This window comes from Myxine glutinosa, chromosome 6, assembly GCF_964187855.1.
Source record: "Myxine glutinosa chromosome 6, kmMyxGlut1.1, whole genome shotgun sequence".
In the NCBI taxonomy this organism is placed as follows: Eukaryota; Metazoa; Chordata; class Myxini; order Myxiniformes; family Myxinidae; genus Myxine; species Myxine glutinosa.
This window is the reverse complement of record NC_136266.1, coordinates 69149324-69158512: the sequence shown is the minus strand read 5'-3', so window position 1 is coordinate 69158512 and position 9189 is coordinate 69149324. Positions and strand designations below refer to the sequence as shown.

Sequence of the window (9189 nt, the reverse complement as noted above, 5' to 3'; positions counted from 1 at the left end):
CACAAGATCTGCCAGCAACCCTCTGATGGTTAAACTGCCGAAATCTCGGCTCTCTGCTCACCTTCACTCTTTCATTCCTCTTTTCTCCCGCCTCTGGAACAAACTCCCTCACTCCCTTCAATCCCACTCCTCCCTCCAGGTCTTTAAAACAGCTGTTCACCACCATCTCTTATCTTCCCCCATCCAAAACCTTGATCTTTTCTACCCCCGCTAATTCACCCCAGATCCACCTTGTTTGAAATTCCAACTTCTTTCCTGGAAGTCCTGGCAGTGTCCATATGTTTTATACCTCTCCCACCGCCCCCTTCCCATGCCCCCCCCCCCCCCAAAGCCCTCGCCCTCTCTCAGATCTCTCGATGTCTCCATGTCTCTCGGTCCCTGCTCTCAAATGTTGTGTTTGTGTCCTTCCCCCTCTCTCCCCACATCTTGTCTACCGCTCCCGATGTTATATGTTTTATGTGTCGGTTTGTCTTTCTGTGTGATTAATGTTCGCTCTTTCACGAGCCTCGATCTTGTATACAAAAAAAAAAAAAAAAAAAAAAAAAATCGTGCTATGTACGACATATTGTATTTTTTATTCTGCCATTTTAGATCACTTTTTGCCGGTGAAATATTCATTTTATTTAAACACCGCTCTAGTCATTCCAAAGCATTGGAATTTAAAATTAACATTTCACGACGGGCTTACCCGCCGAGACATTCGACCAGCTTCTGGTCACCTTTACTCCCGTTTCGCCGAGCGTAACGGAGATGGGGGATTGCCTCGAAGCATCTAACCACCATATGACCACATGTGAGTATAAATTCACACACATAATTTCTACAAGGGGAACCAAGTGCAGTATAGCATCAGTGTTCCACGAGCCAATGTTTTACTCTGATATTTCAATATTGTATTTTCACATCATTGAGACAAAGCAAGACAGGAGACAGAGTTATCACATGCTAATGAACTTTATTTGAATTGGTAATGCTTGGCCATTTCGACCACTTTCGACAAATCCCTGATGAAACACGAAAGCCCGAATGAATCCACATTTCTTTAAGGTTTACGTTTTTGTCCATCTCATTTCTTTGCAAAGCTGTCCATGAACTCTGCAAAACAAAAAAAATGCATGTGAACAGAAGCAGCGTTATAGGCATGCAAACTATTGGAGTTGGTGGAAATTGTATAATTAACAACCGAATACTTCACCGTCAGACAGGCGGACACAAAATTTCGTTTTTTAGTGTGATGACATGAACAGGGCTCACAGGGGTCCCCACTAGGCCACTATTGCGGTTTGGATGGGGCCCCCAAGTGACTAACGCCACCTCTGCATGTGAACGATGCCTTTTTAAATCATATATCTTTGCCTATACATTCCACCCTGAGGCTATGCAGCTAAGTGAAGATTGTGAAATACGTGTACATGTTACATCACACAATTTAACAGCACATCCTATGTGTATGTGCTTATATATTGTATGACAGACTCACCTTTCTCCGTTATATATTTGTTATCGTCTTTGTCCCAACGTTCCATCATATCCTTATAGGAGTTATCATTCAACCGCTCGTAATGCATCTTCAGCTCATCAAGGGTCACCTTCCCATCGCCGTTCTGAGGGCAGAGAATTGTTGTTTAATTTTAATCCTTTTCCCTGAATTCCCAACAATGTGCATCACAGAGCTGTACAAGCATTTCATATTCTCTTTTTGCTGCAACTGTTCAATGAGTTACCACTTTGCTAATGCATGTTACCCCATGGTTTGTTACTACAGCATGGAATGTCTTATCCATGGACAGATTTCACGATTAGAATGTCACGAAATATTCATATTCAGAACATGTAACCACGACGTCTCTTATAAATGGCTTGTTGTACCATGTTTCATCCACCTGTACAGGTACGGCCAAAGCTGAGATGAGATAAACAAGGTGCACACTTGTGGAGCGACTAGTCTCAAGTGAAAACGCCCAATGAGAAGAAAAAGTAAACATCTAAATATCACCAGAAGGAAGAACCTACACTTTATTGACACCGTCTGTCTTTTTGTATACATTGTTGAGGCTCGTGGATCTCGAACACAAACAGCAGAGACGAAGTGAGAATCAGATGAAGTCGAGAGGAAGATGGACACATTGGGGTGAACAAGCTACACACAAGCTGAATGAAGCAAATCAAGATGAGGAAGTGGGAAACGGGAATGAAACAGGAAAGGAACAAACCAACTGACAACTAACAAACAAACGGGGGTGAGGGAGAAGGACGAAAATCACAATAACCTGGAAAAAGGGAGTGCTTGGGAATGGGGGCATTTGGCATAAATGAGATCATGAATGAATGATGATGAATCGCATTTAAATGCTATTTTTTGAGAGGAAGAAAGGAAAAAGGGAATGGTTTTGAGGCCATTGGCAAAAGGCAATGGTTTGAGGCCATCTCCCAGGGTACAAAGGGACGAGTTTAACTCTCGTCTCTAGGGATAATAAGTTGCTAACATTGAGAGAATAACAGGCAGTAGGATGGATCCATGGTGCAAGAGAGTGAAGCAAAATTGAAGCAGAATAATCATGTTTTCCTGATGTATATTTTTTTTCATGTAACTCCTGAATAATGTGATAGTTATAAAACCAGCCATGAACATGCAGAACTCTCTAGAATCAGTTATGCCATTAGTTTATGTGCACAGATAGACCCCCACCTGTTGCCTAGATGGAAACGATACAAATGTGTTGTGTGGGTTTAGTTAGGTCTTTTCTCTTCTCTGCAATTCTCTTACATTATGCTCTCACATCTTTCAAACACAACCACATTACAGATGAAAACCCTTCATTCATTCCAGGGTACTAGGTGGGAAAGATCGTTGGTTAGGCGGAAAAATAAAACCGTTACAGGAGGAGCAACCGAACTCGGGGACGAGCCAGACCTTTGAAATGATTGTTGCATGGGCTGAGACTGGTGGGTGCGGTCAACGAGGATGTGCTGAATCGAGTCAAACAGCACCCCCCCCCCCCCCCCCCCCGACATCTTCTCCCAGGACTCCAACTCCCACAAATTTTGCTCCCTCGTGTCTCCACCCAGTCCAAGCAGCCTAAAGCTGGATGCCATAGCATTCGCTACTGTTGAAACATGTTGGGGGCTTGAGGAGAAGCTGCCTGCCTATTTGTGCCACAGAGAGATCACCAGTTGAGGTCAATTGCACTGGAGCTGGGACGAGCTGCGCCATAGCGGAGCCAAACATACGTGCCTTTTCTTTGGTAAATGCTTTTCCATCCAGCCCGTTTGTGTCATTTCCTTTATTGGTTCAATTTAGTGCGTACAAATAGAAAGATGGAACATTGTACCCCACCGTTCGCTCATACCACTAGCCAACATGCACTCACGGTTCCGCTCGGCTGTACGTGTTAAATGGAGTGGTGCATGTTGAGGGTACATACTCCAATTAACCCCGCCAAACTACCGAAAAAGTAACGTGTTTGTAAAAGAGCAAGGACCCTGCCCAATTTAGCAGTCTCAATCGGCATCTGTAGTTGCTTGACAATCTGTCCAGCCATGGATTTATCTGCACCGCAGCGGCCTGCAGGTCCAGAGGTCGGGGAGAGTCTGAGAAGCCCCCCTCATGGGGAACCCCTAAACCCCAATCCGTAACAATGTGTTTTGGACTTCACATTGTAAAACATGTTGTGACAGTTCTTGGAGTCCCCAGGGACGTACATTCCAATTGTAGTTATATTTGTTGTATAGTGTGTAGCTAAATTACCTCTCGCCTTGTATCGGTGAAAAGGGAAAATGCATTGTGTTTGTGTAGGATTTGAACCCCATTATGACCCCCTTTCTCCCTATCTCTCTCCTTCTCTCTTGCTATATCTGTTGCACCTCCACAGCACATTCAAACACACTTTCCAACACGCATACATCTTAAAACATGCTTTGCAACACACAAATCAAGGCAAAACAGCACAATTAAACACCACTAAGCCAGCGATCTGCCAGGGAAAGTGGCTCAACGTCCGCTAGAAAAGATCACGCTCTGCTGTGCTGAGAAAGCTTATCAAATCCCAATAGCAATGTCGACAATAACCTCAAGGCTTTATGGCAGAGTGGCCAGACGGAAGCCTCTCCTCAGTGAAAGACACATGAAAGCCCAATTGGAGTTTGCAAAAAAGCACCTAAAGGACTCTCAGACTGTGAGAAACAAGATTCTGTGGTCTGATGAAACCAAGATTGAACTGTTTGGCTTCCGTCTGGCCACTCTGCCATAAAGCCCAGATCGGTGGAGTGTTGCAGTGATGGTTGTCCTTCTGGAAGTTTGTCCCATCTCCACACAGGATCTCTGGAGCTCAGTCAGAGTGACCATCGGGTTCTTGGTCACCTCTCTTACCAAGGCCCTTCTCCCCCGATTGCTCAGTTTGGTGGGGCAGCCAGCTCTAGGAAGAGTCCTGGTTGTTCCAAACTTTTCCATTTAAGAATTATGGAGGCCACTGTGCTCTTGGGAACGTTCAATGCAGCAGAAATTTTATTGCAGGCTTCCCCAGATCTGTGCCTCGACAGAATCCTGTCTCTGAGCTCTGCAGGCTGTTCCTTCGACCTCTTGGCTTGGATATGCATTGTCAGCTGTGAGACCTTATATAGACAGGTGTGTGTCTTTTCAAATCATGTCCAATCAATTGAATTTACCACAGGTGGACTCCAATCAAGGTGTAGAAACATCTCAAAGATGATCAAGAGAAATGGGAGGCACTTGAGCTAAATTTCAAGTGTCATAACAAAGGGTCTGAATACTTATGTCAATGTGATATTTCAGTTTTTTCTTTTTAATAAATTTGCAAAACTTTCTAAAATCCTGTTTTCTCTTTGTCATTATGGGGTATTGAGTGTAGATTGATGAGGGAAAAAATGAATTTAAACGATTTCAGCATAACGCTGCAACATAACAAAATGTGAAAAAGTGAAGGGGTCTGAATACTTTTTGAATGCACTGTATATTAGTAAAAAGAAAAAAATGACCTTCTGTGGAACGGTTTGGGGACCCAGTGGGTGTCATAAGGTAGGTTGGAGGTTTCAGAAATTCCTTAATATTGTTGCGGTTTTGTGAATAAAGGATAACCCCCCCTCACCACAAAGAGTAGGTAGACTCACCACAACATGTAGCCTCGCTGTAGTTCAGATATTTCTTATTAAATGTAAGCATAGTCTCCTTTCCTGTGTTAGTTTTGCGTTGAGCAGGCCAGTGAGTAGGCCTCAATTGGGCTAGAATTCCATGTGCTCGGCCTGGAACAAGTCTGACAAGGCCGAAGGGAGGAGCTGCAGGGGGAGTGGCCGGTAAGCAGCGAGCCGCCAATCGGAGCTCGAGGGGAGTGGCGCACCATGGCTACGAGAGGAGGGGCATGGAACATTCGGGTAAGGCCGGGGCGGGGCCATAAAACCCTGCCCCGAGCCCCCCGCAGTGGACAAGTCAGAGACGGTGAGAGAGAGACAAGTCAGAGTCGCCCAACCCCTGAACGAGTCGGAGTGCTTGAATTGAGTTGCTTGTTATAGCCTCGTGGGACGCGAATTCCCCATGCCCTGTGCCTTGCGCTCTGCGGTTGTATTACTCGTGCTTGTGGAGACGATCCATCCCTGAGCCACCTATGCCGATGACCCTCCTACCTGGGCTCCCTGCATACGTGCCGTGTCCACCAGAGGGCCACGCCGGGCAAGCTGTCCGGGAGCGACCGACGGCAAGGCGTGTTTGGCACGCGAACTTGCTCTTCCTCCTTTTCCCCGCGTGAGTGAGTGGGCCCTTTGTCTGGGTATTAGTTAAGACTGCGTAAGTGCCTGCTCTGTGTCCCTTCCCTTTATTCGGATCATTGTACATTATAAATAAACCTGTGTTCTTTCTTCAATTTGATCTTTCCCGTCCTTTCCATCTATTGGCCTAGCATCGTACGAATAAAACCACTCGAATCGGGTTCAATAAAAGTAACGGCATGAGTCACGTGATACGCAAACCGCTCGGCGTACTCGATTAGCGTGGCTTGTGCGAGGTCAGATCCCCGTTTTCGTGGCAGCGTGGGTACCAAAGGTACGTGTGGAGTCGACCCGATACCCTTTTCCACACTCGCTGAGGGAGTGGCGATTCGGCCTCGTGGACATGAAGAACAGAGGGGGAAAAGGGGTTTAACCTCCCCTCTGTACGTCGACGGGCTTCGGGAGATCCACAACATATTGGTGTCTGGGAGTGGGATAATTGGACCGAGAGTGCGCTTCACGCACTCGAAATTACGAGCGCACGAAATTTAGTTTTAAAAGCCAAATTAAATTCGTACGATGGCTGGCCAAGGCGGTAAAATGCCAGTGGGAATAATGGAGGATGAGGAAGAACTGATGACCCAGGACCAGCAGGGACAGTTGGTAGTGGAGGCTGAAGAGGGTGCGGCAGTAGGTAAAGACAATGGCCACGCTTCGCATGCACGGCCGGCGGCGGAGGCCAAACCCATTGTGCAAATGAGTGTTGAAGACATGCAATCATTCATGAGACAAATATTAGCGCTCTTGAACGGGTTCAATGATCAAATGGTCAGGAGGGAGGAGGCGAGATGTGAGAAGAATAAAATGACTACTCAAATGGACACCATGAAAAAAAAATGGGGGAGGACATTGGGCGTGACCCGAGCGGGAAGGTCGCGGTGGTACGTGACGAGGTGACCCAATGCAGAGAGCGCATGGGGAGCGAGCTAGAGCGGAGCACAGCCAAGTTTACCCGGGCTATGGGAGTCGCGACACGGGGTGTAGAGGAGCCGGCGATTGTCGCATTGGAACAGAAAAATTTTGGGGGCGCCGGCAAAGGCTGAGTTGGAAAAGAAAATTTCAGGGGCGCCGACGATCATAGAGTTAGAGGAGATAACCCGGGAAAAAGAAGAAACAATTGGGGCTGAAGAGACGGGAGAAACAGAAAGTAAGTCACAGAAGGAAGAAATGGAATCCGCGCAAAGTCTGTTTTTGCACCGTGATGCTGGGCTTGCTAACCCAATAAAAAGTTTGCAGGTGCTGGCGGAGAAGGAGGGCCCCGAGGTGAGTAAAAATGGCGCGAATGTGTTTGGCGCGAACGGGTGCTCGGCGCGCTTGGGAGAGAGGCGAGACCCGGACGTTCGCGATGGGCCCATTGTGCAGTGTACGAGTGAGGGTGGTACGATTTGTGAAGGGCCCATTGTGCAGTGTGAGAGGGAGTGCGTGGAGCGAGAGTGTGTTATGGAAGAGTGTGCACCAGAGTGTGTGATGGCCGAGTGTGTAACGGAAGCGTGTGCACCAGGGTGTGCGATGGCCGAGTGTGGAAAAGAAAAGTGTGCACCGGAGTGTGCGAGAACTGAGTGTGTGGAAGAAGAATGCACACCGGAGTGTGTGTGGCAGGAGTGTGCACCAGAGTGTACAACGGAGTGTGTGTGAGAAGAGTGTGCACTGGAGTGTGCGAGGGCCGAGTTTGTGGAGAGAGAGTGTGCACCGGAGTGTGCGATGGCCGAGTGTGCACTAGAATGTGCGAGAACTGAGTATGTGGGAGAAGAATGCACACCGGAGAGTGTGTGGGAGGAGTGTGCACCGGAGTGTACAACATAGTGTGTGAGAGACGAGTGTGCACTGGTGTGTGCGATGGTGGAGTGTGAGGGAGAATGCACACCGGAGTGTGTGTGGGAGGAGTGTGCACCGGAGTGTGTGACACCGGAGTGTGTGAAAGGTGCGTGTGCACCTAGAGAGTGTGTGATGGGCGAGTGTGTAGAGGAAAAGTGTGCACCGGATTGTGCAGGAAAAGAGTGTGCACCGTAGTGTGCGAGAACGGAGTGTGTGGGGGGTGCGTGTGCGCCTGGTTGTGCGAGTGTGGAGTGGGTCGCGAGGTGTGGGGATGCGGCTCAAGCATCGACACCGACCGGGGTAGCACCTAGCGGGACGGGTAGCATACGTGAGCCCCCGGTGAGTTGTGTGCTGCAGGGACGGGAGGGGATTGGTGCTGCGTCGGTCTCATGGACACGAAAACCCGAGGGGGAAAAGGGGTTTAACCCCCCCTCTGTACGTCGACGGGCTTCGGGAGATCCGCAACAATATAATTATGATTTTACTCTGGGTAATGTGCTAGTATTATATATGCAAGGACATTAGTAAGGAAACGCAAAAATAATTTTAATAGGACACAGAAACCAACCTTGTCCATAGTTTTGTAAGTTTCACGGAGATTCTTCTGTTTACAATCGTCCTGTTGCACACAAAAAAGAGTGTTTGAAAAAACCTGTCATCGCACAAAGATAAGCAAACTTAAAAATAACAAAAATGTAACCAGCATGTACAAGGTGGCATATAATCAGGTTATAGAATTAAAGAACGGAGTCGCTTGCCACCTTACCGACATCGTGCTTGTCCCGTAGGTTTTTCAATAGGTGTCTGTGAGTCCTGTCCTTGTCCCGTAAGATTTTCAATATGTGACTGTGAATATTATCCGCTCAAAGCTTCTTTATAAAGAGTGCCCTGCCCTCCCTCTAGTCGGGTGTGGTGAATTGTTCTTCCCACGGGAATTTCAGTTTCATTATTTTACTAGCTGAAGTACCTCGTGTTGCATGGGGAAATTCAATGAAATATGTATATAAATATTTCCTGCATGTCAAATTGGGGAATGTTGGCCTTATGGTTTTGTATGAATCACTGATCTTGGGCATTGCAAAATGCACTTTGACCGTTTTACCTTTTTCAACTTGTTTTTTATTAATTTTGTTTTTTAAATACAACAAATCACTATAACCTCAACATACGATCTTCACAATAAAATAATTGATCGATCCAAAAAAAAAAAAAAAACCCAGGCACTGTGGGACATACTCGAGGCCTGAACCTGCATGTCAAATTGGGGAATGTTGGCCTTGTGGTTTTGTATGAATCACTGATCTTGGGCATTGCAAAATGCGCTTCGACCGTTTTACCTTTTTCAACTTATTTTTTATTAATTTTGTTATAATATTATTAATATATATTATTAATATATAACAATAATATATTATTGTTATAATATTATTAATTATTTTGTTATAAGGTGTTATAATAAACCTGTGTAAAGCAATCTTTTTAATAACAGGTGCATGTAGAAACACTATAATGATTAAATTTGTGTTGTCGACAACAAATACCGACGACCTCAAAATACGATCTTCAAAAAACATATCAATCAATCGCTCCCGGAAA

General features: G+C 46.2%; 1 long non-coding RNA gene across 2 annotated transcripts; it reads right to left on the bottom strand.

The window, feature by feature from the left end:
* Positions 1-935: 935 nt before the first annotated feature.
* LOC137429929 (uncharacterized) lies at positions 936-8490 on the bottom strand. Of its 2 annotated transcripts, none has more exons than XR_010984966.2 (4): positions 8360-8490; positions 8162-8212; positions 1481-1604; positions 936-1095 (listed from the first exon to the last, which is right to left on the bottom strand). It is a non-coding gene; the product is annotated as an uncharacterized LOC137429929 (long non-coding RNA). The 2 variants fall into 2 exon arrangements; XR_013623819.1 differs by having other exon boundaries at positions 8162-8245; positions 8360-8444.
* Positions 8491-9189: the final 699 nt, after the last annotated feature.